Source organism: Ranitomeya variabilis, chromosome 7 (genome assembly GCF_051348905.1).
Source record: "Ranitomeya variabilis isolate aRanVar5 chromosome 7, aRanVar5.hap1, whole genome shotgun sequence".
Classification (NCBI taxonomy): domain Eukaryota; kingdom Metazoa; phylum Chordata; class Amphibia; order Anura; family Dendrobatidae; genus Ranitomeya; species Ranitomeya variabilis.
The window spans coordinates 92,252,811-92,280,311 of record NC_135238.1 but is presented as its reverse complement, the minus strand read 5'-3'; the positions used below and the strand labels follow the sequence as shown (position 1 = coordinate 92,280,311).

The following is a 27,501-nucleotide window of genomic DNA, read 5'->3' as shown; positions in this document are numbered from 1 at the left end:
TTACACTTCTGACTCTGCAAAGTTTGATAGCAGCTTTCTTAAAAAGGAAGATAAACTTTCAAGCTTGAAGTATCTACCGCTTGGGCTAGAAAAGAAATCAAAACAATACAACGTGTAACAAGCAGATTAAACCGACGAGGATGGGATTCGAACCCATGCATGCAGAGCACAATGGATTAGCAGTCCATCGCCTTAACCACTCGGCCACCTCGTCTACATGGCGCTCATGCGCTAAGGAGATAAGATGTAATGATTATTTTTACCAGTCAGTGTGCTTTCTCTGAAGATTTTATGTCAGCTTTTGTCAGAGTGGCCTTATATTATCTCCTACAGTGTCTATTTTTTAAAGTTAGAATGGGGCAAACTCTGTAAGAAATAAACCAGTGCTCAGGGTTTTAATACCAACTTTTCAATCATTCCTAATTTTTCCTCCTTTGGCCCTGCCGTGGAATTCCTTCAATCCGCCTATTTTGTGTCATAACTTGGAAGAAAAATAAGTCCCAAATTAAAGCTGGACTTCATGACTGAGAAAGACATCCTGTTCCACGTTTCTGTGTGCATGGAATGAAACTCAACTCAATGTTGTCTTGCTAAGTTAACCACTTGAAAGTTTTGATTGGTGCTGACATCTTCCCTAGATTTCATAGGCTTTCCAGCTTGTGGTGCTGTGGCTTAGTTGGTTAAAGCGCCTGTCTAGTAAACAGGAGATCCTGAGTTCGAATCTCAGCAGTGCCTTGTTTTCATCATCTGGAAAACAAACTTCCTATCTTAAAAATGGGAATTTCACTTGCGTAAAACCTCAAATTTACCTTGGCTGCGTCTCTACTGATAGTGCAATTGTGAGATTAAGAATTTCTTCTGTATAGGGGCCAAAAAGGAAGGAAGATGGCATCAAACATAAAACCAGTGGATTTTGTCTTTAGCTTACTTGGTCAAAGCGCCTGTTTAGTAAACAGAAAATCTTGATTTCGAATGTCAGCAGTGCTTTTCTTTCTTCACCTCAGTTTGGGCCATTTTAGCCAAAAAAAGAGGACTTTTGTTCTTGTATGACATTAAACCTGTCTTTACCACAGTCCTAACATAGTGCAGTTGAGAGAAAAAAATCTCTGCTGTCGAAGTGCTTAAAAAGGAATTAGATGATATCATTTTCTTTAGAGAATAAAGGATGCATCAAGCATTAAAAGATAAAACCAGTGGAATTACACTTCTGACTCTGCAAAGTTTGATAGCAGCTTTCTTAAAAAGGAAGATAAACTTTCAAGCTTGAAGTATCTACCGCTTGGGCTAGAAAAGAAATCAAAACAATACAACGTGTAACAAGCAGATTAAACCGACGAGGATGGGATTCGAACCCATGCATGCAGAGCACAATGGATTAGCAGTCCATCGCCTTAACCACTCGGCCACCTCGTCTACATGGCGCTCATGCGCTAAGGAGATAAGATGTAATGATTATTTTTACCAGTCAGTGTGCTTTCTCTGAAGATTTTATGTCAGCTTTTGTCAGAGTGGCCTTATATTATCTCCTACAGTGTCTATTTTTTAAAGTTAGAATGGGGCAAACTCTGTAAGAAATAAACCAGTGCTCAGGGTTTTAATACCAACTTTTCAATCATTCCTAATTTTTCCTCCTTTGGCCCTGCCGTGGAATTCCTTCAATCCGCCTATTTTGTGTCATAACTTGGAAGAAAAATAAGTCCCAAATTAAAGCTGGACTTCATGACTGAGAATTACATCCTGTTCCTCGTTTCTGTGTGCATGGAATGAAACTCAACTCAATGTTGTCTTGCTAAGTTAACCACTTGAAAGTTTTGATTGGTGCTGACATCTTCCCTAGATTTCATAGGCTTTCCAGCTTGTGGTGCTGTGGCTTAGTTGGTTAAAGCGCCTGTCTAGTAAACAGGAGATCCTGAGTTCGAATCTCAGCAGTGCCTTGTTTTCATCATCTGAAAAACAAACTTCCTATCTTAAAAATGGGAATTTCACTTGCGTAAAACCTCAAATTTACCTTGGCTGCGTCTCTACTGATAGTGCAATTGTGAGATTAAGAATTTCTTCTGTATAGGGGCCAAAAAGGAAGGAAGATGGCATCAAACATAAAACCAGTGGATTTTGTCTTTAGCTTACTTGGTCAAAGCGCCTGTTTAGTAAACAGAAAATCTTGATTTCGAATGTCAGCAGTGCTTTTCTTTCTTCACCTCAGTTTGGGCCATTTTAGCCAAAAAAAGAGGACTTTTGTTCTTGTATGACATTAAACCTGTCTTTACCACAGTCCTAACATAGTGCAGTTGAGAGAAAAAAATCTCTGCTGTCGAAGTGCTTAAAAAGGAATTAGATGATATCATTTTCTTTAGAGAATAAAGGATGCATCAAGCATTAAAAGATAAAACCAGTGGAATTACACTTCTGACTCTGCAAAGTTTGATAGCAGCTTTCTTAAAAAGGAAGATAAACTTTCAAGCTTGAAGTATCTACCGCTTGGGCTAGAAAAGAAATCAAAACAATACAACGTGTAACAAGCAGATTAAACCGACGAGGATGGGATTCGAACCCATGCATGCAGAGCACAATGGATTAGCAGTCCATCGCCTTAACCACTCGGCCACCTCGTCTACATGGCGCTCATGCGCTAAGGAGATAAGATGTAATGATTATTTTTACCAGTCAGTGTGCTTTCTCTGAAGATTTTATGTCAGCTTTTGTCAGAGTGGCCTTATATTATCTCCTACAGTGTCTATTTTTTAAAGTTAGAATGGGGCAAACTCTGTAAGAAATAAACCAGTGCTCAGGGTTTTAATACCAACTTTTCAATCATTCCTAATTTTTCCTCCTTTGGCCCTGCCGTGGAATTCCTTCAATCCGCCTATTTTGTGTCATAACTTGGAAGAAAAATAAGTCCCAAATTAAAGCTGGACTTCATGACTGAGAAAGACATCCTGTTCCACGTTTCTGTGTGCATGGAATGAAACTCAACTCAATGTTGTCTTGCTAAGTTAACCACTTGAAAGTTTTGATTGGTGCTGACATCTTCCCTAGATTTCATAGGCTTTCCAGCTTGTGGTGCTGTGGCTTAGTTGGTTAAAGCGCCTGTCTAGTAAACAGGAGATCCTGAGTTCGAATCTCAGCAGTGCCTTGTTTTCATCATCTGAAAAACAAACTTCCTATCTTAAAAATGGGAATTTCACTTGCGTAAAACCTCAAATTTACCTTGGCTGCGTCTCTACTGATAGTGCAATTGTGAGATTAAGAATTTCTTCTGTATAGGGGCCAAAAAGGAAGGAAGATGGCATCAAACATAAAACCAGTGGATTTTGTCTTTAGCTTACTTGGTCAAAGCGCCTGTTTAGTAAACAGAAAATCTTGATTTCGAATGTCAGCAGTGCTTTTCTTTCTTCACCTCAGTTTGGGCCATTTTAGCCAAAAAAAGAGGACTTTTGTTCTTGTATGACATTAAACCTGTCTTTACCACAGTCCTAACATAGTGCAGTTGAGAGAAAAAAATCTCTGCTGTCGAAGTGCTTAAAAAGGAATTAGATGATATCATTTTCTTTAGAGAATAAAGGATGCATCAAGCATTAAAAGATAAAACCAGTGGAATTACACTTCTGACTCTGCAAAGTTTGATAGCAGCTTTCTTAAAAAGGAAGATAAACTTTCAAGCTTGAAGTATCTACCGCTTGGGCTAGAAAAGAAATCAAAACAATACAACGTGTAACAAGCAGATTAAACCGACGAGGATGGGATTCGAACCCATGCATGCAGAGCACAATGGATTAGCAGTCCATCGCCTTAACCACTCGGCCACCTCGTCTACATGGCGCTCATGCGCTAAGGAGATAAGATGTAATGATTATTTTTACCAGTCAGTGTGCTTTCTCTGAAGATTTTATGTCAGCTTTTGTCAGAGTGGCCTTATATTATCTCCTACAGTGTCTATTTTTTAAAGTTAGAATGGGGCAAACTCTGTAAGAAATAAACCAGTGCTCAGGGTTTTAATACCAACTTTTCAATCATTCCTAATTTTTCCTCCTTTGGCCCTGCCGTGGAATTCCTTCAATCCGCCTATTTTGTGTCATAACTTGGAAGAAAAATAAGTCCCAAATTAAAGCTGGACTTCATGACTGAGAAAGACATCCTGTTCCACGTTTCTGTGTGCATGGAATGAAACTCAACTCAATGTTGTCTTGCTAAGTTAACCACTTGAAAGTTTTGATTGGTGCTGACATCTTCCCTAGATTTCATAGGCTTTCCAGCTTGTGGTGCTGTGGCTTAGTTGGTTAAAGCGCCTGTCTAGTAAACAGGAGATCCTGAGTTCGAATCTCAGCAGTGCCTTGTTTTCATCATCTGAAAAACAAACTTCCTATCTTAAAAATGGGAATTTCACTTGCGTAAAACCTCAAATTTACCTTGGCTGCGTCTCTACTGATAGTGCAATTGTGAGATTAAGAATTTCTTCTGTATAGGGGCCAAAAAGGAAGGAAGATGGCATCAAACATAAAACCAGTGGATTTTGTCTTTAGCTTACTTGGTCAAAGCGCCTGTTTAGTAAACAGAAAATCTTGATTTCGAATGTCAGCAGTGCTTTTCTTTCTTCACCTCAGTTTGGGCCATTTTAGCCAAAAAAAGAGGACTTTTGTTCTTGTATGACATTAAACCTGTCTTTACCACAGTCCTAACATAGTGCAGTTGAGAGAAAAAAATCTCTGCTGTCGAAGTGCTTAAAAAGGAATTAGATGATATCATTTTCTTTAGAGAATAAAGGATGCATCAAGCATTAAAAGATAAAACCAGTGGAATTACACTTCTGACTCTGCAAAGTTTGATAGCAGCTTTCTTAAAAAGGAAGATAAACTTTCAAGCTTGAAGTATCTACCGCTTGGGCTAGAAAAGAAATCAAAACAATACAACGTGTAACAAGCAGATTAAACCGACGAGGATGGGATTCGAACCCATGCATGCAGAGCACAATGGATTAGCAGTCCATCGCCTTAACCACTCGGCCACCTCGTCTACATGGCGCTCATGCGCTAAGGAGATAAGATGTAATGATTATTTTTACCAGTCAGTGTGCTTTCTCTGAAGATTTTATGTCAGCTTTTGTCAGAGTGGCCTTATATTATCTCCTACAGTGTCTATTTTTTAAAGTTAGAATGGGGCAAACTCTGTAAGAAATAAACCAGTGCTCAGGGTTTTAATACCAACTTTTCAATCATTCCTAATTTTTCCTCCTTTGGCCCTGCCGTGGAATTCCTTCAATCCGCCTATTTTGTGTCATAACTTGGAAGAAAAATAAGTCCCAAATTAAAGCTGGACTTCATGACTGAGAAAGACATCCTGTTCCACGTTTCTGTGTGCATGGAATGAAACTCAACTCAATGTTGTCTTGCTAAGTTAACCACTTGAAAGTTTTGATTGGTGCTGACATCTTCCCTAGATTTCATAGGCTTTCCAGCTTGTGGTGCTGTGGCTTAGTTGGTTAAAGCGCCTGTCTAGTAAACAGGAGATCCTGAGTTCGAATCTCAGCAGTGCCTTGTTTTCATCATCTGGAAAACAAACTTCCTATCTTAAAAATGGGAATTTCACTTGCGTAAAACCTCAAATTTACCTTGGCTGCGTCTCTACTGATAGTGCAATTGTGAGATTAAGAATTTCTTCTGTATAGGGGCCAAAAAGGAAGGAAGATGGCATCAAACATAAAACCAGTGGATTTTGTCTTTAGCTTACTTGGTCAAAGCGCCTGTTTAGTAAACAGAAAATCTTGATTTCGAATGTCAGCAGTGCTTTTCTTTCTTCACCTCAGTTTGGGCCATTTTAGCCAAAAAAAGAGGACTTTTGTTCTTGTATGACATTAAACCTGTCTTTACCACAGTCCTAACATAGTGCAGTTGAGAGAAAAAAATCTCTGCTGTCGAAGTGCTTAAAAAGGAATTAGATGATATCATTTTCTTTAGAGAATAAAGGATGCATCAAGCATTAAAAGATAAAACCAGTGGAATTACACTTCTGACTCTGCAAAGTTTGATAGCAGCTTTCTTAAAAAGGAAGATAAACTTTCAAGCTTGAAGTATCTACCGCTTGGGCTAGAAAAGAAATCAAAACAATACAACGTGTAACAAGCAGATTAAACCGACGAGGATGGGATTCGAACCCATGCATGCAGAGCACAATGGATTAGCAGTCCATCGCCTTAACCACTCGGCCACCTCGTCTACATGGCGCTCATGCGCTAAGGAGATAAGATGTAATGATTATTTTTACCAGTCAGTGTGCTTTCTCTGAAGATTTTATGTCAGCTTTTGTCAGAGTGGCCTTATATTATCTCCTACAGTGTCTATTTTTTAAAGTTAGAATGGGGCAAACTCTGTAAGAAATAAACCAGTGCTCAGGGTTTTAATACCAACTTTTCAATCATTCCTAATTTTTCCTCCTTTGGCCCTGCCGTGGAATTCCTTCAATCCGCCTATTTTGTGTCATAACTTGGAAGAAAAATAAGTCCCAAATTAAAGCTGGACTTCATGACTGAGAAAGACATCCTGTTCCACGTTTCTGTGTGCATGGAATGAAACTCAACTCAATGTTGTCTTGCTAAGTTAACCACTTGAAAGTTTTGATTGGTGCTGACATCTTCCCTAGATTTCATAGGCTTTCCAGCTTGTGGTGCTGTGGCTTAGTTGGTTAAAGCGCCTGTCTAGTAAACAGGAGATCCTGAGTTCGAATCTCAGCAGTGCCTTGTTTTCATCATCTGGAAAACAAACTTCCTATCTTAAAAATGGGAATTTCACTTGCGTAAAACCTCAAATTTACCTTGGCTGCGTCTCTACTGATAGTGCAATTGTGAGATTAAGAATTTCTTCTGTATAGGGGCCAAAAAGGAAGGAAGATGGCATCAAACATAAAACCAGTGGATTTTGTCTTTAGCTTACTTGGTCAAAGCGCCTGTTTAGTAAACAGAAAATCTTGATTTCGAATGTCAGCAGTGCTTTTCTTTCTTCACCTCAGTTTGGGCCATTTTAGCCAAAAAAAGAGGACTTTTGTTCTTGTATGACATTAAACCTGTCTTTACCACAGTCCTAACATAGTGCAGTTGAGAGAAAAAAATCTCTGCTGTCGAAGTGCTTAAAAAGGAATTAGATGATATCATTTTCTTTAGAGAATAAAGGATGCATCAAGCATTAAAAGATAAAACCAGTGGAATTACACTTCTGACTCTGCAAAGTTTGATAGCAGCTTTCTTAAAAAGGAAGATAAACTTTCAAGCTTGAAGTATCTACCGCTTGGGCTAGAAAAGAAATCAAAACAATACAACGTGTAACAAGCAGATTAAACCGACGAGGATGGGATTCGAACCCATGCATGCAGAGCACAATGGATTAGCAGTCCATCGCCTTAACCACTCGGCCACCTCGTCTACATGGCGCTCATGCGCTAAGGAGATAAGATGTAATGATTATTTTTACCAGTCAGTGTGCTTTCTCTGAAGATTTTATGTCAGCTTTTGTCAGAGTGGCCTTATATTATCTCCTACAGTGTCTATTTTTTAAAGTTAGAATGGGGCAAACTCTGTAAGAAATAAACCAGTGCTCAGGGTTTTAATACCAACTTTTCAATCATTCCTAATTTTTCCTCCTTTGGCCCTGCCGTGGAATTCCTTCAATCCGCCTATTTTGTGTCATAACTTGGAAGAAAAATAAGTCCCAAATTAAAGCTGGACTTCATGACTGAGAAAGACATCCTGTTCCACGTTTCTGTGTGCATGGAATGAAACTCAACTCAATGTTGTCTTGCTAAGTTAACCACTTGAAAGTTTTGATTGGTGCTGACATCTTCCCTAGATTTCATAGGCTTTCCAGCTTGTGGTGCTGTGGCTTAGTTGGTTAAAGCGCCTGTCTAGTAAACAGGAGATCCTGAGTTCGAATCTCAGCAGTGCCTTGTTTTCATCATCTGGAAAACAAACTTCCTATCTTAAAAATGGGAATTTCACTTGCGTAAAACCTCAAATTTACCTTGGCTGCGTCTCTACTGATAGTGCAATTGTGAGATTAAGAATTTCTTCTGTATAGGGGCCAAAAAGGAAGGAAGATGGCATCAAACATAAAACCAGTGGATTTTGTCTTTAGCTTACTTGGTCAAAGCGCCTGTTTAGTAAACAGAAAATCTTGATTTCGAATGTCAGCAGTGCTTTTCTTTCTTCACCTCAGTTTGGGCCATTTTAGCCAAAAAAAGAGGACTTTTGTTCTTGTATGACATTAAACCTGTCTTTACCACAGTCCTAACATAGTGCAGTTGAGAGAAAAAAATCTCTGCTGTCGAAGTGCTTAAAAAGGAATTAGATGATATCATTTTCTTTAGAGAATAAAGGATGCATCAAGCATTAAAAGATAAAACCAGTGGAATTACACTTCTGACTCTGCAAAGTTTGATAGCAGCTTTCTTAAAAAGGAAGATAAACTTTCAAGCTTGAAGTATCTACCGCTTGGGCTAGAAAAGAAATCAAAACAATACAACGTGTAACAAGCAGATTAAACCGACGAGGATGGGATTCGAACCCATGCATGCAGAGCACAATGGATTAGCAGTCCATCGCCTTAACCACTCGGCCACCTCGTCTACATGGCGCTCATGCGCTAAGGAGATAAGATGTAATGATTATTTTTACCAGTCAGTGTGCTTTCTCTGAAGATTTTATGTCAGCTTTTGTCAGAGTGGCCTTATATTATCTCCTACAGTGTCTATTTTTTAAAGTTAGAATGGGGCAAACTCTGTAAGAAATAAACCAGTGCTCAGGGTTTTAATACCAACTTTTCAATCATTCCTAATTTTTCCTCCTTTGGCCCTGCCGTGGAATTCCTTCAATCCGCCTATTTTGTGTCATAACTTGGAAGAAAAATAAGTCCCAAATTAAAGCTGGACTTCATGACTGAGAAAGACATCCTGTTCCACGTTTCTGTGTGCATGGAATGAAACTCAACTCAATGTTGTCTTGCTAAGTTAACCACTTGAAAGTTTTGATTGGTGCTGACATCTTCCCTAGATTTCATAGGCTTTCCAGCTTGTGGTGCTGTGGCTTAGTTGGTTAAAGCGCCTGTCTAGTAAACAGGAGATCCTGAGTTCGAATCTCAGCAGTGCCTTGTTTTCATCATCTGAAAAACAAACTTCCTATCTTAAAAATGGGAATTTCACTTGCGTAAAACCTCAAATTTACCTTGGCTGCGTCTCTACTGATAGTGCAATTGTGAGATTAAGAATTTCTTCTGTATAGGGGCCAAAAAGGAAGGAAGATGGCATCAAACATAAAACCAGTGGATTTTGTCTTTAGCTTAGTTGGTCAAAGCGCCTGTTTAGTAAACAGAAAATCTTGATTTCGAATGTCAGCAGTGCTTTTCTTTCTTCACCTCAGTTTGGGCCATTTTAGCCAAAAAAAGAGGACTTTTGTTCTTGTATGACATTAAACCTGTCTTTACCACAGTCCTAACATAGTGCAGTTGAGAGAAAAAAATCTCTGCTGTCGAAGTGCTTAAAAAGGAATTAGATGATATCATTTTCTTTAGAGAATAAAGGATGCATCAAGCATTAAAAGATAAAACCAGTGGAATTACACTTCTGACTCTGCAAAGTTTGATAGCAGCTTTCTTAAAAAGGAAGATAAACTTTCAAGCTTGAAGTATCTACCGCTTGGGCTAGAAAAGAAATCAAAACAATACAACGTGTAACAAGCAGATTAAACCGACGAGGATGGGATTCGAACCCATGCATGCAGAGCACAATGGATTAGCAGTCCATCGCCTTAACCACTCGGCCACCTCGTCTACATGCCGCTCATGCGCTAAGGAGATAAGATGTAATGATTATTTTTACCAGTCAGTGTGCTTTCTCTGAAGATTTTATGTCAGCTTTTGTCAGAGTGGCCTTATATTATCTCCTACAGTGTCTATTTTTTAAAGTTAGATTGGGGCAAACTCTGTAGGAAATAAACCAGTGCTCAGGGTTTTAATACCAACTTTTCAATCATTCCTAATTTTTCCTCCATTGGCCCTGCCGTGGAATTCCTTCAATCCGCCTATTTTGTGTCATAACTTGGAAGAAAAATAAGTCCCAAATTAAAGCTGGACTTCATGACTGAGAATTACATCCTGTTCCTCGTTTCTGTGTGCATGGAATGAAACTCAACTCAATGTTGTCTTGCTAAGTTAACCACTTGAAAGTTTTGATTGGTGCTGACATCTTCCCTAGATTTCATAGGCTTTCCAGCTTGTGGTGCTGTGGCTTAGTTGGTTAAAGCGCCTGTCTAGTAAACAGGAGATCCTGAGTTCGAATCTCAGCAGTGCCTTGTTTTCATCATCTGAAAAACAAACTTCCTATCTCAAAAATGGGAATTTCACTTGCGTAAAACCTCAAATTTACCTTGGCTGCGTCTCTACTGATAGTGCAATTGTGAGATTAAGAATTTCTTCTGTATAGGGGCCAAAAAGGAAGGAAGATGGCATCAAGCATAACAACATAAAACCAGTGGATTTTGTCCTTTAGCTTAGTTGGTCAAAGCGCCTGTTTAGTAAACAGAAAATCTTGATTTCGAATGTCAGCAGTGCTTTTCTTTCTTCACCTCAGTTTGGGCCATTTTAGCCAAAGAAAGAGGACTTTTGTTCTTGTATGACATTAAACCTGTCTTTACCACAGTCCTAACATAGTGCAGTTGAGAGAAAAAAATCTCTGCTGTCGAAGTGCTTAAAAAGGAATTAGATGATATAATTTTCTTTAGAGAATAAAGGATGCATCAAGCATTAAAAGATAAAACCAGTGGAATTACACTTCTGACTCTGCAAAGTTTGATAGCAGCTTTCTTAAAAAGGAAGATAAACATTCAAGCTTGAAGTATCTACCGCTTGGGCTAGAAAAGAAATCAAAACAATACAACGTGTAACAAGCAGATTAAACCAACGAGGATGGGATTCGAACCCATGCATGCAGAGCACAATGGATTAGCAGTCCATCGCCTTAACCACTCGGCCACCTCGTCTACATGCCGCTCATGCGCTAAGGAGATAAGATGTAATGATTATTTTTACCAGTCAGTGTGCTTTCTCTGAAGATTTTATGTCAGCTTTTGTCAGAGTGGCCTTATATTATCTCCTACAGTGTCTATTTTTTAAAGTTAGATTGGGGCAAACTCTGTAGGAAATAAACCAGTGCTCAGGGTTTTAATACCAACTTTTCAATCATTCCTAATTTTTCCTCCTTTGGCCCTGCCGTGGAATTCCTTCAATCCGCCTATTTTGTGTCATAACTTGGAAGAAAAATAAGTCCCAAATTAAAGCTGGACTTCATGACTGAGAATTACATCCTGTTCCTCGTTTCTGTGTGCATGGAATGAAACTCAACTCAATGTTGTCTTGCTAAGTTAACCACTTGAAAGTTTTGATTGGTGCTGACATCTTCCCTAGATTTCATAGGCTTTCCAGCTTGTGGTGCTGTGGCTTAGTTGGTTAAAGCGCCTGTCTAGTAAACAGGAGATCCTGAGTTCGAATCTCAGCAGTGCCTTGTTTTCATCATCTGAAAAACAAACTTCCTATCTTAAAAATGGGAATTTCACTTGCGTAAAACCTCAAATTTACCTTGGCTGCGTCTCTACTGATAGTGCAATTGTGAGATTAAGAATTTCTTCTGTATAGGGGCCAAAAAGGAAGGAAGATGGCATCAAACATAAAACCAGTGGATTTTGTCTTTAGCTTAGTTGGTCAAAGCGCCTGTTTAGTAAACAGAAAATCTTGATTTCGAATGTCAGCAGTGCTTTTCTTTCTTCACCTCAGTTTGGGCCATTTTAGCCAAAAAAAGAGGACTTTTGTTCTTGTATGACATTAAACCTGTCTTTACCACAGTCCTAACATAGTGCAGTTGAGAGAAAAAAATCTCTGCTGTCGAAGTGCTTAAAAAGGAATTAGATGATATAATTTTCTTTAGAGAATAAAGGATGCATCAAGCATTAAAAGATAAAACCAGTGGAATTACACTTCTGACTCTGCAAAGTTTGATAGCAGCTTTCTTAAAAAGGAAGATAAACTTTCAAGCTTGAAGTATCTACCGCTTGGGCTAGAAAAGAAATCAAAACAATACAACGTGTAACAAGCAGATTAAACCGACGAGGATGGGATTCGAACCCATGCATGCAGAGCACAATGGATTAGCAGTCCATCGCCTTAACCACTCGGCCACCTCGTCTACATGGCGCTCATGCGCTAAGGAGATAAGATGTAATGATTATTTTTACCAGTCAGTGTGCTTTCTCTGAAGATTTTATGTCAGCTTTTGTCAGAGTGGCCTTATATTATCTCCTACAGTGTCTATTTTTTAAAGTTAGATTGGGGCAAACTCTGTAGGAAATAAACCAGTGCTCAGGGTTTTAATACCAACTTTTCAATCATTCCTAATTTTTCCTCCATTGGCCCTGCCGTGGAATTCCTTCAATCCGCCTATTTTGTGTCATAACTTGGAAGAAAAATAAGTCCCAAATTAAAGCTGGACTTCATGACTGAGAATTACATCCTGTTCCTCGTTTCTGTGTGCATGGAATGAAACTCAACTCAATGTTGTCTTGCTAAGTTAACCACTTGAAAGTTTTGATTGGTGCTGACATCTTCCCTAGATTTCATAGGCTTTCCAGCTTGTGGTGCTGTGGCTTAGTTGGTTAAAGCGCCTGTCTAGTAAACAGGAGATCCTGAGTTCGAATCTCAGCAGTGCCTTGTTTTCATCATCTGAAAAACAAACTTCCTATCTTAAAAATGGGAATTTCACTTGCGTAAAACCTCAAATTTACCTTGGCTGCGTCTCTACTGATAGTGCAATTGTGAGATTAAGAATTTCTTCTGTATAGGGGCCAAAAAGGAAGGAAGATGGCATCAAACATAAAACCAGTGGATTTTGTCTTTAGCTTAGTTGGTCAAAGCGCCTGTTTAGTAAACAGAAAATCTTGATTTCGAATGTCAGCAGTGCTTTTCTTTCTTCACCTCAGTTTGGGCCATTTTAGCCAAAAAAAGAGGACTTTTGTTCTTGTATGACATTAAACCTGTCTTTACCACAGTCCTAACATAGTGCAGTTGAGAGAAAAAAATCTCTGCTGTCGAAGTGCTTAAAAAGGAATTAGATGATATAATTTTCTTTAGAGAATAAAGGATGCATCAAGCATTAAAAGATAAAACCAGTGGAATTACACTTCTGACTCTGCAAAGTTTGATAGCAGCTTTCTTAAAAAGGAAGATAAACTTTCAAGCTTGAAGTATCTACCGCTTGGGCTAGAAAAGAAATCAAAACAATACAATGTGTAACAAGCAGATTAAACCGACGAGGATGGGATTCGAACCCATGCATGCAGAGCACAATGGATTAGCAGTCCATCGCCTTAACCACTCGGCCACCTCGTCTACATGCCGCTCATGCGCTAAGGAGATAAGATGTAATGATTATTTTTACCAGTCAGTGTGCTTTCTCTGAAGATTTTATGTCAGCTTTTGTCAGAGTGGCCTTATATTATCTCCTACATTGTCTATTTTTTAAAGTTAGAATGGGGCAAACTCTGTAAGAAATAAACCAGTGCTCAGGGTTTTAATACCAACTTTTCAATCATTCCTAATTTTTCCTCCTTTGGCCCTGCCGTGGAATTCCTTCAATCCGCCTATTTTGTGTCATAACTTGGAAGAAAAATAAGTCCCAAATTAAAGCTGGACTTCATGACTGAGAATTACATCCTGTTCCTCGTTTCTGTGTGCATGGAATGAAACTCAACTCAATGTTGTCTTGCTAAGTTAACCACTTGAAAGTTTTGATTGGTGCTGACATCTTCCCTAGATTTCATAGGCTTTCCAGCTTGTGGTGCTGTGGCTTAGTTGGTTAAAGCGCCTGTCTAGTAAACAGGAGATCCTGAGTTCGAATCTCAGCAGTGCCTTGTTTTCATCATCTGAAAAACAAACTTCCTATCTCAAAAATGGGAATTTCACTTGCGTAAAACCTCAAATTTACCTTGGCTGCGTCTCTACTGATAGTGCAATTGTGAGATTAAGAATTTCTTCTGTATAGGGGCCAAAAAGGAAGGAAGATGGCATCAAGCATAACAACATAAAACCAGTGGATTTTGTCCTTTAGCTTAGTTGGTCAAAGCGCCTGTTTAGTAAACAGAAAATCTTGATTTCGAATGTCAGCAGTGCTTTTCTTTCTTCACCTCAGTTTGGGCCATTTTAGCCAAAGAAAGAGGACTTTTGTTCTTGTATGACATTAAACCTGTCTTTACCACAGTCCTAACATAGTGCAGTTGAGAGAAAAAAATCTCTGCTGTCGAAGTGCTTAAAAAGGAATTAGATGATATAATTTTCTTTAGAGAATAAAGGATGCATCAAGCATTAAAAGATAAAACCAGTGGAATTACACTTCTGACTCTGCAAAGTTTGATAGCAGCTTTCTTAAAAAGGAAGATAAACTTTCAAGCTTGAAGTATCTACCGCTTGGGCTAGAAAAGAAATCAAAACAATACAACGTGTAACAAGCAGATTAAACCGACGAGGATGGGATTCGAACCCATGCATGCAGAGCACAATGGATTAGCAGTCCATCGCCTTAACCACTCGGCCACCTCGTCTACATGGCGCTCATGCGCTAAGGAGATAAGATGTAATGATTATTTTTACCAGTCAGTGTGCTTTCTCTGAAGATTTTATGTCAGCTTTTGTCAGAGTGGCCTTATATTATCTCCTACAGTGTCTATTTTTTAAAGTTAGATTGGGGCAAACTCTGTAGGAAATAAACCAGTGCTCAGGGTTTTAATACCAACTTTTCAATCATTCCTAATTTTTCCTCCATTGGCCCTGCCGTGGAATTCCTTCAATCCGCCTATTTTGTGTCATAACTTGGAAGAAAAATAAGTCCCAAATTAAAGCTGGACTTCATGACTGAGAATTACATCCTGTTCCTCGTTTCTGTGTGCATGGAATGAAACTCAACTCAATGTTGTCTTGCTAAGTTAACCACTTGAAAGTTTTGATTGGTGCTGACATCTTCCCTAGATTTCATAGGCTTTCCAGCTTGTGGTGCTGTGGCTTAGTTGGTTAAAGCGCCTGTCTAGTAAACAGGAGATCCTGAGTTCGAATCTCAGCAGTGCCTTGTTTTCATCATCTGAAAAACAAACTTCCTATCTCAAAAATGGGAATTTCACTTGCGTAAAACCTCAAATTTACCTTGGCTGCGTCTCTACTGATAGTGCAATTGTGAGATTAAGAATTTCTTCTGTATAGGGGCCAAAAAGGAAGGAAGATGGCATCAAGCATAACAACATAAAACCAGTGGATTTTGTCCTTTAGCTTAGTTGGTCAAAGCGCCTGTTTAGTAAACAGAAAATCTTGATTTCGAATGTCAGCAGTGCTTTTCTTTCTTCACCTCAGTTTGGGCCATTTTAGCCAAAGAAAGAGGACTTTTGTTCTTGTATGACATTAAACCTGTCTTTACCACAGTCCTAACATAGTGCAGTTGAGAGAAAAAAATCTCTGCTGTCGAAGTGCTTAAAAAGGAATTAGATGATATAATTTTCTTTAGAGAATAAAGGATGCATCAAGCATTAAAAGATAAAACCAGTGGAATTACACTTCTGACTCTGCAAAGTTTGATAGCAGCTTTCTTAAAAAGGAAGATAAACTTTCAAGCTTGAAGTATCTACCGCTTGGGCTAGAAAAGAAATCAAAACAATACAACGTGTAACAAGCAGATTAAACCGACGAGGATGGGATTCGAACCCATGCATGCAGAGCACAATGGATTAGCAGTCCATCGCCTTAACCACTCGGCCACCTCGTCTACATGGCGCTCATGCGCTAAGGAGATAAGATGTAATGATTATTTTTACCAGTCAGTGTGCTTTCTCTGAAGATTTTATGTCAGCTTTTGTCAGAGTGGCCTTATATTATCTCCTACAGTGTCTATTTTTTAAAGTTAGATTGGGGCAAACTCTGTAGGAAATAAACCAGTGCTCAGGGTTTTAATACCAACTTTTCAATCATTCCTAATTTTTCCTCCATTGGCCCTGCCGTGGAATTCCTTCAATCCGCCTATTTTGTGTCATAACTTGGAAGAAAAATAAGTCCCAAATTAAAGCTGGACTTCATGACTGAGAATTACATCCTGTTCCTCGTTTCTGTGTGCATGGAATGAAACTCAACTCAATGTTGTCTTGCTAAGTTAACCACTTGAAAGTTTTGATTGGTGCTGACATCTTCCCTAGATTTCATAGGCTTTCCAGCTTGTGGTGCTGTGGCTTAGTTGGTTAAAGCGCCTGTCTAGTAAACAGGAGATCCTGAGTTCGAATCTCAGCAGTGCCTTGTTTTCATCATCTGAAAAACAAACTTCCTATCTCAAAAATGGGAATTTCACTTGCGTAAAACCTCAAATTTACCTTGGCTGCGTCTCTACTGATAGTGCAATTGTGAGATTAAGAATTTCTTCTGTATAGGGGCCAAAAAGGAAGGAAGATGGCATCAAGCATAACAACATAAAACCAGTGGATTTTGTCCTTTAGCTTAGTTGGTCAAAGCGCCTGTTTAGTAAACAGAAAATCTTGATTTCGAATGTCAGCAGTGCTTTTCTTTCTTCACCTCAGTTTGGGCCATTTTAGCCAAAGAAAGAGGACTTTTGTTCTTGTATGACATTAAACCTGTCTTTACCACAGTCCTAACATAGTGCAGTTGAGAGAAAAAAATCTCTGCTGTCGAAGTGCTTAAAAAGGAATTAGATGATATAATTTTCTTTAGAGAATAAAGGATGCATCAAGCATTAAAAGATAAAACCAGTGGAATTACACTTCTGACTCTGCAAAGTTTGATAGCAGCTTTCTTAAAAAGGAAGATAAACTTTCAAGCTTGAAGTATCTACCGCTTGGGCTAGAAAATAAATCAAAACAATACAACGTGTAACAAGCAGATTAAACCGACGAGGATGGGATTCGAACCCATGCATGCAGAGCACAATGGATTAGCAGTCCATCGCCTTAACCACTCGGCCACCTCGTCTACATGGCACTCATGCGCTAAGGAGATAAGATGTAATGATTATTTTTACCAGTCAGTGTGCTTTCTCTGAAGATTTTATGTCAGCTTTTGTCAGAGTGGCCTTATATTATCTCCTACAGTGTCTATTTTTTAAAGTTAGATTGGGGCAAACTCTGTAGGAAATAAACCAGTGCTCAGGGTTTTAATACCAACTTTTCAATCATTCCTAATTTTTCCTCCATTGGCCCTGCCGTGGAATTCCTTCAATCCGCCTATTTTGTGTCATAACTTGGAAGAAAAATAAGTCCCAAATTAAAGCTGGACTTCATGACTGAGAATTACATCCTGTTCCTCGTTTCTGTGTGCATGGAATGAAACTCAACTCAATGTTGTCTTGCTAAGTTAACCACTTGAAAGTTTTGATTGGTGCTGACATCTTCCCTAGATTTCATAGGCTTTCCAGCTTGTGGTGCTGTGGCTTAGTTGGTTAAAGCGCCTGTCTAGTAAACAGGAGATCCTGAGTTCGAATCTCAGCAGTGCCTTGTTTTCATCATCTGAAAAACAAACTTCCTATCTCAAAAATGGGAATTTCACTTGCGTAAAACCTCAAATTTACCTTGGCTGCGTCTCTACTGATAGTGCAATTGTGAGATTAAGAATTTCTTCTGTATAGGGGCCAAAAAGGAAGGAAGATGGCATCAAGCATAACAACATAAAACCAGTGGATTTTGTCCTTTAGCTTAGTTGGTCAAAGCGCCTGTTTAGTAAACAGAAAATCTTGATTTCGAATGTCAGCAGTGCTTTTCTTTCTTCACCTCAGTTTGGGCTATTTTAGCCAAAGAAAGAGGACTTTTGTTCTTGTATGACATTAAACCTGTCTTTACCACAGTCCTAACATAGTGCAGTTGAGAGAAAAAAATCTCTGCTGTCGAAGTGCTTAAAAAGGAATTAGATGATATAATTTTCTTTAGAGAATAAAGGATGCATCAAGCATTAAAAGATAAAACCAGTGGAATTACACTTCTGACTCTGCAAAGTTTGATAGCAGCTTTCTTAAAAAGGAAGATAAACTTTCAAGCTTGAAGTATCTACCGCTTGGGCTAGAAAAGAAATCAAAACAATACAACGTGTAACAAGCAGATTAAACCGACGAGGATGGGATTCGAACCCATGCATGCAGAGCACAATGGATTAGCAGTCCATCGCCTTAACCACTCGGCCACCTCGTCTACATGGCGCTCATGCGCTAAGGAGATAAGATGTAATGATTATTTTTACCAGTCAGTGTGCTTTCTCTGAAGATTTTATGTCAGCTTTTGTCAGAGTGGCCTTATATTATCTCCTACAGTGTCTATTTTTTAAAGTTAGATTGGGGCAAACTCTGTAGGAAATAAACCAGTGCTCAGGGTTTTAATACCAACTTTTCAATCATTCCTAATTTTTCCTCCATTGGCCCTGCCGTGGAATTCCTTCAATCCGCCTATTTTGTGTCATAACTTGGAAGAAAAATAAGTCCCAAATTAAAGCTGGACTTCATGACTGAGAATTACATCCTGTTCCTCGTTTCTGTGTGCATGGAATGAAACTCAACTCAATGTTGTCTTGCTAAGTTAACCACTTGAAAGTTTTGATTGGTGCTGACATCTTCCCTAGATTTCATAGGCTTTCCAGCTTGTGGTGCTGTGGCTTAGTTGGTTAAAGCGCCTGTCTAGTAAACAGGAGATCCTGAGTTCGAATCTCAGCAGTGCCTTGTTTTCATCATCTGAAAAACAAACTTCCTATCTCAAAAATGGGAATTTCACTTGCGTAAAACCTCAAATTTACCTTGGCTGCGTCTCTACTGATAGTGCAATTGTGAGATTAAGAATTTCTTCTGTATAGGGGCCAAAAAGGAAGGAAGATGGCATCAAACATAAAACCAGTGGATTTTGTCTTTAGCTTAGTTGGTCAAAGCGCCTGTTTAGTAAACAGAAAATCTTGATTTCGAATGTCAGCAGTGCTTTTCTTTCTTCACCTCAGTTTGGGCCATTTTAGCCAAAAAAAGAGGACTTTTGTTCTTGTATGACATTAAACCTGTCTTTACCACAGTCCTAACATAGTGCAGTTGAGAGAAAAAAATCTCTGCTGTCGAAGTGCTTAAAAAGGAATTAGATGATATAATTTTCTTTAGAGAATAAAGGATGCATCAAGCATTAAAAGATAAAACCAGTGGAATTACACTTCTGACTCTGCAAAGTTTGATAGCAGCTTTCTTAAAAAGGAAGATAAACTTTCAAGCTTGAAGTATCTACCGCTTGGGCTAGAAAAGAAATCAAAACAATACAATGTGTAACAAGCAGATTAAACCGACGAGGATGGGATTCGAACCCATGCATGCAGAGCACAATGGATTAGCAGTCCATCGCCTTAACCACTCGGCCACCTCGTCTACATGCCGCTCATGCGCTAAGGAGATAAGATGTAATGATTATTTTTACCAGTCAGTGTGCTTTCTCTGAAGATTTTATGTCAGCTTTTGTCAGAGTGGCCTTATATTATCTCCTACAGTGTCTATTTTTTAAAGTTAGATTGGGGCAAACTCTGTAGGAAATAAACCAGTGCTCAGGGTTTTAATACCAACTTTTCAATCATTCCTAATTTTTCCTCCTTTGGCCCTGCCGTGGAATTCCTTCAATCCGCCTATTTTGTGTCATAACTTGGAAGAAAAATAAGTCCCAAATTAAAGCTGGACTTCATGACTGAGAATTACATCCTGTTCCTCGTTTCTGTGTGCATGGAATGAAACTCAACTCAATGTTGTCTTGCTAAGTTAACCACTTGAAAGTTTTGATTGGTGCTGACATCTTCCCTAGATTTCATAGGCTTTCCAGCTTGTGGTGCTGTGGCTTAGTTGGTTAAAGCGCCTGTCTAGTAAACAGGAGATCCTGAGTTCGAATCTCAGCAGTGCCTTGTTTTCATCATCTGAAAAACAAACTTCCTATCTCAAAAATGGGAATTTCACTTGCGTAAAACCTCAAATTTACCTTGGCTGCGTCTCTACTGATAGTGCAATTGTGAGATTAAGAATTTCTTCTGTATAGGGGCCAAAAAGGAAGGAAGATGGCATCAAGCATAACAACATAAAACCAGTGGATTTTGTCCTTTAGCTTAGTTGGTCAAAGCGCCTGTTTAGTAAACAGAAAATCTTGATTTCGAATGTCAGCAGTGCTTTTCTTTCTTCACCTCAGTTTGGGCCATTTTAGCCAAAGAAAGAGGACTTTTGTTCTTGTATGACATTAAACCTGTCTTTACCACAGTCCTAACATAGTGCAGTTGAGAGAAAAAAATCTCTGCTGTCGAAGTGCTTAAAAAGGAATTAGATGATATAATTTTCTTTAGAGAATAAAGGATGCATCAAGCATTAAAAGATAAAACCAGTGGAATTACACTTCTGACTCTGCAAAGTTTGATAGCAGCTTTCTTAAAAAGGAAGATAAACTTTCAAGCTTGAAGTATCTACCGCTTGGGCTAGAAAATAAATCAAAACAATACAACGTGTAACAAGCAGATTAAACCGACGAGGATGGGATTCGAACCCATGCATGCAGAGCACAATGGATTAGCAGTCCATCGCCTTAACCACTCGGCCACCTCGTCTACATGGCACTCATGCGCTAAGGAGATAAGATGTAATGATTATTTTTACCAGTCAGTGTGCTTTCTCTGAAGATTTTATGTCAGCTTTTGTCAGAGTGGCCTTATATTATCTCCTACAGTGTCTATTTTTTAAAGTTAGATTGGGGCAAACTCTGTAGGAAATAAACCAGTGCTCAGGGTTTTAATACCAACTTTTCAATCATTCCTAATTTTTCCTCCATTGGCCCTGCCGTGGAATTCCTTCAATCCGCCTATTTTGTGTCATAACTTGGAAGAAAAATAAGTCCCAAATTAAAGCTGGACTTCATGACTGAGAATTACATCCTGTTCCTCGTTTCTGTGTGCATGGAATGAAACTCAACTCAATGTTGTCTTGCTAAGTTAACCACTTGAAAGTTTTGATTGGTGCTGACATCTTCCCTAGATTTCATAGGCTTTCCAGCTTGTGGTGCTGTGGCTTAGTTGGTTAAAGCGCCTGTCTAGTAAACAGGAGATCCTGAGTTCGAATCTCAGCAGTGCCTTGTTTTCATCATCTGAAAAACAAACTTCCTATCTCAAAAATGGGAATTTCACTTGCGTAAAACCTCAAATTTACCTTGGCTGCGTCTCTACTGATAGTGCAATTGTGAGATTAAGAATTTCTTCTGTATAGGGGCCAAAAAGGAAGGAAGATGGCATCAAACATAAAACCAGTGGATTTTGTCTTTAGCTTAGTTGGTCAAAGCGCCTGTTTAGTAAACAGAAAATCTTGATTTCGAATGTCAGCAGTGCTTTTCTTTCTTCACCTCAGTTTGGGCCATTTTAGCCAAAAAAAGAGGACTTTTGTTCTTGTATGACATTAAACCTGTCTTTACCACAGTCCTAACATAGTGCAGTTGAGAGAAAAAAATCTCTGCTGTCGAAGTGCTTAAAAAGGAATTAGATGATATAATTTTCTTTAGAGAATAAAGGATGCATCAAGCATTAAAAGATAAAACCAGTGGAATTACACTTCTGACTCTGCAAAGTTTGATAGCAGCTTTCTTAAAAAGGAAGATAAACTTTCAAGCTTGAAGTATCTACCGCTTGGGCTAGAAAAGAAATCAAAACAATACAATGTGTAACAAGCAGATTAAACCGACGAGGATGGGATTCGAACCCATGCATGCAGAGCACAATGGATTAGCAGTCCATCGCCTTAACCACTCGGCCACCTCGTCTACATGCCGCTCATGCGCTAAGGAGATAAGATGTAATGATTATTTTTACCAGTCAGTGTGCTTTCTCTGAAGATTTTATGTCAGCTTTTGTCAGAGTGGCCTTATATTATCTCCTACAGTGTCTATTTTTTAAAGTTAGATTGGGGCAAACTCTGTAGGAAATAAACCAGTGCTCAGGGTTTTAATACCAACTTTTCAATCATTCCTAATTTTTCCTCCTTTGGCCCTGCCGTGGAATTCCTTCAATCCGCCTATTTTGTGTCATAACTTGGAAGAAAAATAAGTCCCAAATTAAAGCTGGACTTCATGACTGAGAATTACATCCTGTTCCTCGTTTCTGTGTGCATGGAATGAAACTCAACTCAATGTTGTCTTGCTAAGTTAACCACTTGAAAGTTTTGATTGGTGCTGACATCTTCCCTAGATTTCATAGGCTTTCCAGCTTGTGGTGCTGTGGCTTAGTTGGTTAAAGCGCCTGTCTAGTAAACAGGAGATCCTGAGTTCGAATCTCAGCAGTGCCTTGTTTTCATCATCTGAAAAACAAACTTCCTATCTTAAAAATGGGAATTTCACTTGCGTAAAACCTCAAATTTACCTTGGCTGCGTCTCTACTGATAGTGCAATTGTGAGATTAAGAATTTCTTCTGTATAGGGGCCAAAAAGGAAGGAAGATGGCATCAAACATAAAACCAGTGGATTTTGTCTTTAGCTTAGTTGGTCAAAGCGCCTGTTTAGTAAACAGAAAATCTTGATTTCGAATGTCAGCAGTGCTTTTCTTTCTTCACCTCAGTTTGGGCCATTTTAGCCAAAGAAAGAGGACTTTTGTTCTTGTATGACATTAAACCTGTCTTTACCACAGTCCTAACATAGTGCAGTTGAGAGAAAAAAATCTCTGCTGTCGAAGTGCTTAAAAAGGAATTAGATGATATAATTTTCTTTAGAGAATAAAGGATGCATCAAGCATTAAAAGATAAAACCAGTGGAATTACACTTCTGACTCTGCAAAGTTTGATAGCAGCTTTCTTAAAAAGGAAGATAAACTTTCAAGCTTGAAGTATCTACCGCTTGGGCTAGAAAATAAATCAAAACAATACAACGTGTAACAAGCAGATTAAACCGACGAGGATGGGATTCGAACCCATGCATGCAGAGCACAATGGATTAGCAGTCCATCGCCTTAACCACTCGGCCACCTCGTCTACATGGCACTCATGCGCTAAGGAGATAAGATGTAATGATTATTTTTACCAGTCAGTGTGCTTTCTCTGAAGATTTTATGTCAGCTTTTGTCAGAGTGGCCTTATATTATCTCCTACAGTGTCTATTTTTTAAAGTTAGATTGGGGCAAACTCTGTAGGAAATAAACCAGTGCTCAGGGTTTTAATACCAACTTTTCAATCATTCCTAATTTTTCCTCCATTGGCCCTGCCGTGGAATTCCTTCAATCCGCCTATTTTGTGTCATAACTTGGAAGAAAAATAAGTCCCAAATTAAAGCTGGACTTCATGACTGAGAATTACATCCTGTTCCTCGTTTCTGTGTGCATGGAATGAAACTCAACTCAATGTTGTCTTGCTAAGTTAACCACTTGAAAGTTTTGATTGGTGCTGACATCTTCCCTAGATTTCATAGGCTTTCCAGCTTGTGGTGCTGTGGCTTAGTTGGTTAAAGCGCCTGTCTAGTAAACAGGAGATCCTGAGTTCGAATCTCAGCAGTGCCTTGTTTTCATCATCTGAAAAACAAACTTCCTATCTCAAAAATGGGAATTTCACTTGCGTAAAACCTCAAATTTACCTTGGCTGCGTCTCTACTGATAGTGCAATTGTGAGATTAAGAATTTCTTCTGTATAGGGGCCAAAAAGGAAGGAAGATGGCATCAAGCATAACAACATAAAACCAGTGGATTTTGTCCTTTAGCTTAGTTGGTCAAAGCGCCTGTTTAGTAAACAGAAAATCTTGATTTCGAATGTCAGCAGTGCTTTTCTTTCTTCACCTCAGTTTGGGCTATTTTAGCCAAAGAAAGAGGACTTTTGTTCTTGTATGACATTAAACCTGTCTTTACCACAGTCCTAACATAGTGCAGTTGAGAGAAAAAAATCTCTGCTGTCGAAGTGCTTAAAAAGGAATTAGATGATATAATTTTCTTTAGAGAATAAAGGATGCATCAAGCATTAAAAGATAAAACCAGTGGAATTACACTTCTGACTCTGCAAAGTTTGATAGCAGCTTTCTTAAAAAGGAAGATAAACTTTCAAGCTTGAAGTATCTACCGCTTGGGCTAGAAAAGAAATCAAAACAATACAACGTGTAACAAGCAGATTAAACCGACGAGGATGGGATTCGAACCCATGCATGCAGAGCACAATGGATTAGCAGTCCATCGCCTTAACCACTCGGCCACCTCGTCTACATGGCGCTCATGCGCTAAGGAGATAAGATGTAATGATTATTTTTACCAGTCAGTGTGCTTTCTCTGAAGATTTTATGTCAGCTTTTGTCAGAGTGGCCTTATATTATCTCCTACAGTGTCTATTTTTTAAAGTTAGATTGGGGCAAACTCTGTAGGAAATAAACCAGTGCTCAGGGTTTTAATACCAACTTTTCAATCATTCCTAATTTTTCCTCCATTGGCCCTGCCGTGGAATTCCTTCAATCCGCCTATTTTGTGTCATAACTTGGAAGAAAAATAAGTCCCAAATTAAAGCTGGACTTCATGACTGAGAATTACATCCTGTTCCTCGTTTCTGTGTGCATGGAATGAAACTCAACTCAATGTTGTCTTGCTAAGTTAACCACTTGAAAGTTTTGATTGGTGCTGACATCTTCCCTAGATTTCATAGGCTTTCCAGCTTGTGGTGCTGTGGCTTAGTTGGTTAAAGCGCCTGTCTAGTAAACAGGAGATCCTGAGTTCGAATCTCAGCAGTGCCTTGTTTTCATCATCTGAAAAACAAACTTCCTATCTTAAAAATGGGAATTTCACTTGCGTAAAACCTCAAATTTACCTTGGCTGCGTCTCTACTGATAGTGCAATTGTGAGATTAAGAATTTCTTCTGTATAGGGGCCAAAAAGGAAGGAAGATGGCATCAAACATAAAACCAGTGGATTTTGTCTTTAGCTTAGTTGGTCAAAGCGCCTGTTTAGTAAACAGAAAATCTTGATTTCGAATGTCAGCAGTGCTTTTCTTTCTTCACCTCAGTTTGGGCCATTTTAGCCAAAGAAAGAGGACTTTTGTTCTTGTATGACATTAAACCTGTCTTTACCACAGTCCTAACATAGTGCAGTTGAGAGAAAAAAATCTCTGCTGTCGAAGTGCTTAAAAAGGAATTAGATGATATAATTTTCTTTAGAGAATAAAGGATGCATCAAGCATTAAAAGATAAAACCAGTGGAATTACACTTCTGACTCTGCAAAGTTTGATAGCAGCTTTCTTAAAAAGGAAGATAAACTTTCAAGCTTGAAGTATCTACCGCTTGGGCTAGAAAATAAATCAAAACAATACAACGTGTAACAAGCAGATTAAACCGACGAGGATGGGATTCGAACCCATGCATGCAGAGCACAATGGATTAGCAGTCCATCGCCTTAACCACTCGGCCACCTCGTCTACATGGCACTCATGCGCTAAGGAGATAAGATGTAATGATTATTTTTACCAGTCAGTGTGCTTTCTCTGAAGATTTTATGTCAGCTTTTGTCAGAGTGGCCTTATATTATCTCCTACAGTGTCTATTTTTTAAAGTTAGATTGGGGCAAACTCTGTAGGAAATAAACCAGTGCTCAGGGTTTTAATACCAACTTTTCAATCATTCCTAATTTTTCCTCCATTGGCCCTGCCGTGGAATTCCTTCAATCCGCCTATTTTGTGTCATAACTTGGAAGAAAAATAAGTCCCAAATTAAAGCTGGACTTCATGACTGAGAATTACATCCTGTTCCTCGTTTCTGTGTGCATGGAATGAAACTCAACTCAATGTTGTCTTGCTAAGTTAACCACTTGAAAGTTTTGATTGGTGCTGACATCTTCCCTAGATTTCATAGGCTTTCCAGCTTGTGGTGCTGTGGCTTAGTTGGTTAAAGCGCCTGTCTAGTAAACAGGAGATCCTGAGTTCGAATCTCAGCAGTGCCTTGTTTTCATCATCTGAAAAACAAACTTCCTATCTCAAAAATGGGAATTTCACTTGCGTAAAACCTCAAATTTACCTTGGCTGCGTCTCTACTGATAGTGCAATTGTGAGATTAAGAATTTCTTCTGTATAGGGGCCAAAAAGGAAGGAAGATGGCATCAAGCATAACAACATAAAACCAGTGGATTTTGTCCTTTAGCTTAGTTGGTCAAAGCGCCTGTTTAGTAAACAGAAAATCTTGATTTCGAATGTCAGCAGTGCTTTTCTTTCTTCACCTCAGTTTGGGCTATTTTAGCCAAAGAAAGAGGACTTTTGTTCTTGTATGACATTAAACCTGTCTTTACCACAGTCCTAACATAGTGCAGTTGAGAGAAAAAAATCTCTGCTGTCGAAGTGCTTAAAAAGGAATTAGATGATATAATTTTCTTTAGAGAATAAAGGATGCATCAAGCATTAAAAGATAAAACCAGTGGAATTACACTTCTGACTCTGCAAAGTTTGATAGCAGCTTTCTTAAAAAGGAAGATAAACTTTCAAGCTTGAAGTATCTACCGCTTGGGCTAGAAAAGAAATCAAAACAATACAACGTGTAACAAGCAGATTAAACCGACGAGGATGGGATTCGAACCCATGCATGCAGAGCACAATGGATTAGCAGTCCATCGCCTTAACCACTCGGCCACCTCGTCTACATGGCGCTCATGCGCTAAGGAGATAAGATGTAATGATTATTTTTACCAGTCAGTGTGCTTTCTCTGAAGATTTTATGTCAGCTTTTGTCAGAGTGGCCTTATATTATCTCCTACAGTGTCTATTTTTTAAAGTTAGATTGGGGCAAACTCTGTAGGAAATAAACCAGTGCTCAGGGTTTTAATACCAACTTTTCAATCATTCCTAATTTTTCCTCCATTGGCCCTGCCGTGGAATTCCTTCAATCCGCCTATTTTGTGTCATAACTTGGAAGAAAAATAAGTCCCAAATTAAAGCTGGACTTCATGACTGAGAATTACATCCTGTTCCTCGTTTCTGTGTGCATGGAATGAAACTCAACTCAATGTTGTCTTGCTAAGTTAACCACTTGAAAGTTTTGATTGGTGCTGACATCTTCCCTAGATTTCATAGGCTTTCCAGCTTGTGGTGCTGTGGCTTAGTTGGTTAAAGCGCCTGTCTAGTAAACAGGAGATCCTGAGTTCGAATCTCAGCAGTGCCTTGTTTTCATCATCTGAAAAACAAACTTCCTATCTCAAAAATGGGAATTTCACTTGCGTAAAACCTCAAATTTACCTTGGCTGCGTCTCTACTGATAGTGCAATTGTGAGATTAAGAATTTCTTCTGTATAGGGGCCAAAAAGGAAGGAAGATGGCATCAAACATAAAACCAGTGGATTTTGTCTTTAGCTTAGTTGGTCAAAGCGCCTGTTTAGTAAACAGAAAATCTTGATTTCGAATGTCAGCAGTGCTTTTCTTTCTTCACCTCAGTTTGGGCCATTTTAGCCAAAAAAAGAGGACTTTTGTTCTTGTATGAC

At 38.9% G+C, this 27,501-nt stretch overlaps 46 non-coding genes across 46 annotated transcripts; 23 read left to right on the top strand and 23 right to left on the bottom strand.

Annotated features, from left to right (window-relative positions):
* Positions 1 to 132: 132 nt before the first annotated feature.
* TRNAS-GCU (transfer RNA serine (anticodon GCU)) lies at positions 133 to 214 on the bottom strand. Its single transcript has one exon. It is a non-coding gene; the product is annotated as a tRNA-Ser (tRNA).
* A 447-nt stretch (positions 215 to 661) lies between these two features.
* TRNAT-AGU (transfer RNA threonine (anticodon AGU)) lies at positions 662 to 735 on the top strand. The gene has a single exon. It is a non-coding gene; the product is annotated as a tRNA-Thr (tRNA).
* A 596-nt stretch (positions 736 to 1,331) lies between these two features.
* TRNAS-GCU (transfer RNA serine (anticodon GCU)) lies at positions 1,332 to 1,413 on the bottom strand. Its single transcript has one exon. It is a non-coding gene; the product is annotated as a tRNA-Ser (tRNA).
* Positions 1,414 to 1,860: 447 nt separating this feature from the next.
* TRNAT-AGU (transfer RNA threonine (anticodon AGU)) lies at positions 1,861 to 1,934 on the top strand. Its single transcript has one exon. It is a non-coding gene; the product is annotated as a tRNA-Thr (tRNA).
* A 596-nt stretch (positions 1,935 to 2,530) lies between these two features.
* TRNAS-GCU (transfer RNA serine (anticodon GCU)) lies at positions 2,531 to 2,612 on the bottom strand. Its single transcript has one exon. It is a non-coding gene; the product is annotated as a tRNA-Ser (tRNA).
* A 447-nt stretch (positions 2,613 to 3,059) lies between these two features.
* Positions 3,060 to 3,133, top strand: TRNAT-AGU (transfer RNA threonine (anticodon AGU)). Its single transcript has one exon. It is a non-coding gene; the product is annotated as a tRNA-Thr (tRNA).
* A 596-nt stretch (positions 3,134 to 3,729) lies between these two features.
* TRNAS-GCU (transfer RNA serine (anticodon GCU)) lies at positions 3,730 to 3,811 on the bottom strand. Its single transcript has one exon. It is a non-coding gene; the product is annotated as a tRNA-Ser (tRNA).
* A 447-nt stretch (positions 3,812 to 4,258) lies between these two features.
* On the top strand, positions 4,259 to 4,332 carry TRNAT-AGU (transfer RNA threonine (anticodon AGU)). Its single transcript has one exon. It is a non-coding gene; the product is annotated as a tRNA-Thr (tRNA).
* A 596-nt stretch (positions 4,333 to 4,928) lies between these two features.
* Positions 4,929 to 5,010, bottom strand: TRNAS-GCU (transfer RNA serine (anticodon GCU)). Its single transcript has one exon. It is a non-coding gene; the product is annotated as a tRNA-Ser (tRNA).
* Positions 5,011 to 5,457: 447 nt separating this feature from the next.
* Positions 5,458 to 5,531, top strand: TRNAT-AGU (transfer RNA threonine (anticodon AGU)). Its single transcript has one exon. It is a non-coding gene; the product is annotated as a tRNA-Thr (tRNA).
* A 596-nt stretch (positions 5,532 to 6,127) lies between these two features.
* TRNAS-GCU (transfer RNA serine (anticodon GCU)) lies at positions 6,128 to 6,209 on the bottom strand. Its single transcript has one exon. It is a non-coding gene; the product is annotated as a tRNA-Ser (tRNA).
* Positions 6,210 to 6,656: 447 nt separating this feature from the next.
* On the top strand, positions 6,657 to 6,730 carry TRNAT-AGU (transfer RNA threonine (anticodon AGU)). The gene has a single exon. It is a non-coding gene; the product is annotated as a tRNA-Thr (tRNA).
* Positions 6,731 to 7,326: 596 nt separating this feature from the next.
* TRNAS-GCU (transfer RNA serine (anticodon GCU)) lies at positions 7,327 to 7,408 on the bottom strand. The gene has a single exon. It is a non-coding gene; the product is annotated as a tRNA-Ser (tRNA).
* A 447-nt stretch (positions 7,409 to 7,855) lies between these two features.
* On the top strand, positions 7,856 to 7,929 carry TRNAT-AGU (transfer RNA threonine (anticodon AGU)). Its single transcript has one exon. It is a non-coding gene; the product is annotated as a tRNA-Thr (tRNA).
* A 596-nt stretch (positions 7,930 to 8,525) lies between these two features.
* On the bottom strand, positions 8,526 to 8,607 carry TRNAS-GCU (transfer RNA serine (anticodon GCU)). Its single transcript has one exon. It is a non-coding gene; the product is annotated as a tRNA-Ser (tRNA).
* Positions 8,608 to 9,054: 447 nt separating this feature from the next.
* TRNAT-AGU (transfer RNA threonine (anticodon AGU)) lies at positions 9,055 to 9,128 on the top strand. The gene has a single exon. It is a non-coding gene; the product is annotated as a tRNA-Thr (tRNA).
* A 596-nt stretch (positions 9,129 to 9,724) lies between these two features.
* TRNAS-GCU (transfer RNA serine (anticodon GCU)) lies at positions 9,725 to 9,806 on the bottom strand. The gene has a single exon. It is a non-coding gene; the product is annotated as a tRNA-Ser (tRNA).
* A 447-nt stretch (positions 9,807 to 10,253) lies between these two features.
* On the top strand, positions 10,254 to 10,327 carry TRNAT-AGU (transfer RNA threonine (anticodon AGU)). Its single transcript has one exon. It is a non-coding gene; the product is annotated as a tRNA-Thr (tRNA).
* A 605-nt stretch (positions 10,328 to 10,932) lies between these two features.
* TRNAS-GCU (transfer RNA serine (anticodon GCU)) lies at positions 10,933 to 11,014 on the bottom strand. The gene has a single exon. It is a non-coding gene; the product is annotated as a tRNA-Ser (tRNA).
* A 447-nt stretch (positions 11,015 to 11,461) lies between these two features.
* TRNAT-AGU (transfer RNA threonine (anticodon AGU)) lies at positions 11,462 to 11,535 on the top strand. The gene has a single exon. It is a non-coding gene; the product is annotated as a tRNA-Thr (tRNA).
* Positions 11,536 to 12,131: 596 nt separating this feature from the next.
* On the bottom strand, positions 12,132 to 12,213 carry TRNAS-GCU (transfer RNA serine (anticodon GCU)). Its single transcript has one exon. It is a non-coding gene; the product is annotated as a tRNA-Ser (tRNA).
* Positions 12,214 to 12,660: 447 nt separating this feature from the next.
* Positions 12,661 to 12,734, top strand: TRNAT-AGU (transfer RNA threonine (anticodon AGU)). The gene has a single exon. It is a non-coding gene; the product is annotated as a tRNA-Thr (tRNA).
* A 596-nt stretch (positions 12,735 to 13,330) lies between these two features.
* TRNAS-GCU (transfer RNA serine (anticodon GCU)) lies at positions 13,331 to 13,412 on the bottom strand. The gene has a single exon. It is a non-coding gene; the product is annotated as a tRNA-Ser (tRNA).
* Positions 13,413 to 13,859: 447 nt separating this feature from the next.
* Positions 13,860 to 13,933, top strand: TRNAT-AGU (transfer RNA threonine (anticodon AGU)). Its single transcript has one exon. It is a non-coding gene; the product is annotated as a tRNA-Thr (tRNA).
* A 605-nt stretch (positions 13,934 to 14,538) lies between these two features.
* Positions 14,539 to 14,620, bottom strand: TRNAS-GCU (transfer RNA serine (anticodon GCU)). Its single transcript has one exon. It is a non-coding gene; the product is annotated as a tRNA-Ser (tRNA).
* A 447-nt stretch (positions 14,621 to 15,067) lies between these two features.
* TRNAT-AGU (transfer RNA threonine (anticodon AGU)) lies at positions 15,068 to 15,141 on the top strand. Its single transcript has one exon. It is a non-coding gene; the product is annotated as a tRNA-Thr (tRNA).
* A 605-nt stretch (positions 15,142 to 15,746) lies between these two features.
* TRNAS-GCU (transfer RNA serine (anticodon GCU)) lies at positions 15,747 to 15,828 on the bottom strand. The gene has a single exon. It is a non-coding gene; the product is annotated as a tRNA-Ser (tRNA).
* A 447-nt stretch (positions 15,829 to 16,275) lies between these two features.
* TRNAT-AGU (transfer RNA threonine (anticodon AGU)) lies at positions 16,276 to 16,349 on the top strand. The gene has a single exon. It is a non-coding gene; the product is annotated as a tRNA-Thr (tRNA).
* Positions 16,350 to 16,954: 605 nt separating this feature from the next.
* TRNAS-GCU (transfer RNA serine (anticodon GCU)) lies at positions 16,955 to 17,036 on the bottom strand. Its single transcript has one exon. It is a non-coding gene; the product is annotated as a tRNA-Ser (tRNA).
* Positions 17,037 to 17,483: 447 nt separating this feature from the next.
* Positions 17,484 to 17,557, top strand: TRNAT-AGU (transfer RNA threonine (anticodon AGU)). Its single transcript has one exon. It is a non-coding gene; the product is annotated as a tRNA-Thr (tRNA).
* Positions 17,558 to 18,162: 605 nt separating this feature from the next.
* On the bottom strand, positions 18,163 to 18,244 carry TRNAS-GCU (transfer RNA serine (anticodon GCU)). Its single transcript has one exon. It is a non-coding gene; the product is annotated as a tRNA-Ser (tRNA).
* A 447-nt stretch (positions 18,245 to 18,691) lies between these two features.
* TRNAT-AGU (transfer RNA threonine (anticodon AGU)) lies at positions 18,692 to 18,765 on the top strand. Its single transcript has one exon. It is a non-coding gene; the product is annotated as a tRNA-Thr (tRNA).
* Positions 18,766 to 19,361: 596 nt separating this feature from the next.
* Positions 19,362 to 19,443, bottom strand: TRNAS-GCU (transfer RNA serine (anticodon GCU)). The gene has a single exon. It is a non-coding gene; the product is annotated as a tRNA-Ser (tRNA).
* A 447-nt stretch (positions 19,444 to 19,890) lies between these two features.
* TRNAT-AGU (transfer RNA threonine (anticodon AGU)) lies at positions 19,891 to 19,964 on the top strand. Its single transcript has one exon. It is a non-coding gene; the product is annotated as a tRNA-Thr (tRNA).
* Positions 19,965 to 20,569: 605 nt separating this feature from the next.
* On the bottom strand, positions 20,570 to 20,651 carry TRNAS-GCU (transfer RNA serine (anticodon GCU)). Its single transcript has one exon. It is a non-coding gene; the product is annotated as a tRNA-Ser (tRNA).
* Positions 20,652 to 21,098: 447 nt separating this feature from the next.
* TRNAT-AGU (transfer RNA threonine (anticodon AGU)) lies at positions 21,099 to 21,172 on the top strand. The gene has a single exon. It is a non-coding gene; the product is annotated as a tRNA-Thr (tRNA).
* Positions 21,173 to 21,768: 596 nt separating this feature from the next.
* Positions 21,769 to 21,850, bottom strand: TRNAS-GCU (transfer RNA serine (anticodon GCU)). The gene has a single exon. It is a non-coding gene; the product is annotated as a tRNA-Ser (tRNA).
* A 447-nt stretch (positions 21,851 to 22,297) lies between these two features.
* On the top strand, positions 22,298 to 22,371 carry TRNAT-AGU (transfer RNA threonine (anticodon AGU)). Its single transcript has one exon. It is a non-coding gene; the product is annotated as a tRNA-Thr (tRNA).
* Positions 22,372 to 22,967: 596 nt separating this feature from the next.
* Positions 22,968 to 23,049, bottom strand: TRNAS-GCU (transfer RNA serine (anticodon GCU)). The gene has a single exon. It is a non-coding gene; the product is annotated as a tRNA-Ser (tRNA).
* A 447-nt stretch (positions 23,050 to 23,496) lies between these two features.
* Positions 23,497 to 23,570, top strand: TRNAT-AGU (transfer RNA threonine (anticodon AGU)). The gene has a single exon. It is a non-coding gene; the product is annotated as a tRNA-Thr (tRNA).
* A 605-nt stretch (positions 23,571 to 24,175) lies between these two features.
* On the bottom strand, positions 24,176 to 24,257 carry TRNAS-GCU (transfer RNA serine (anticodon GCU)). Its single transcript has one exon. It is a non-coding gene; the product is annotated as a tRNA-Ser (tRNA).
* Positions 24,258 to 24,704: 447 nt separating this feature from the next.
* TRNAT-AGU (transfer RNA threonine (anticodon AGU)) lies at positions 24,705 to 24,778 on the top strand. The gene has a single exon. It is a non-coding gene; the product is annotated as a tRNA-Thr (tRNA).
* Positions 24,779 to 25,374: 596 nt separating this feature from the next.
* On the bottom strand, positions 25,375 to 25,456 carry TRNAS-GCU (transfer RNA serine (anticodon GCU)). The gene has a single exon. It is a non-coding gene; the product is annotated as a tRNA-Ser (tRNA).
* Positions 25,457 to 25,903: 447 nt separating this feature from the next.
* On the top strand, positions 25,904 to 25,977 carry TRNAT-AGU (transfer RNA threonine (anticodon AGU)). The gene has a single exon. It is a non-coding gene; the product is annotated as a tRNA-Thr (tRNA).
* A 605-nt stretch (positions 25,978 to 26,582) lies between these two features.
* TRNAS-GCU (transfer RNA serine (anticodon GCU)) lies at positions 26,583 to 26,664 on the bottom strand. Its single transcript has one exon. It is a non-coding gene; the product is annotated as a tRNA-Ser (tRNA).
* Positions 26,665 to 27,111: 447 nt separating this feature from the next.
* Positions 27,112 to 27,185, top strand: TRNAT-AGU (transfer RNA threonine (anticodon AGU)). The gene has a single exon. It is a non-coding gene; the product is annotated as a tRNA-Thr (tRNA).
* The last annotated feature ends 316 nt before the right edge of the window (positions 27,186 to 27,501 follow it).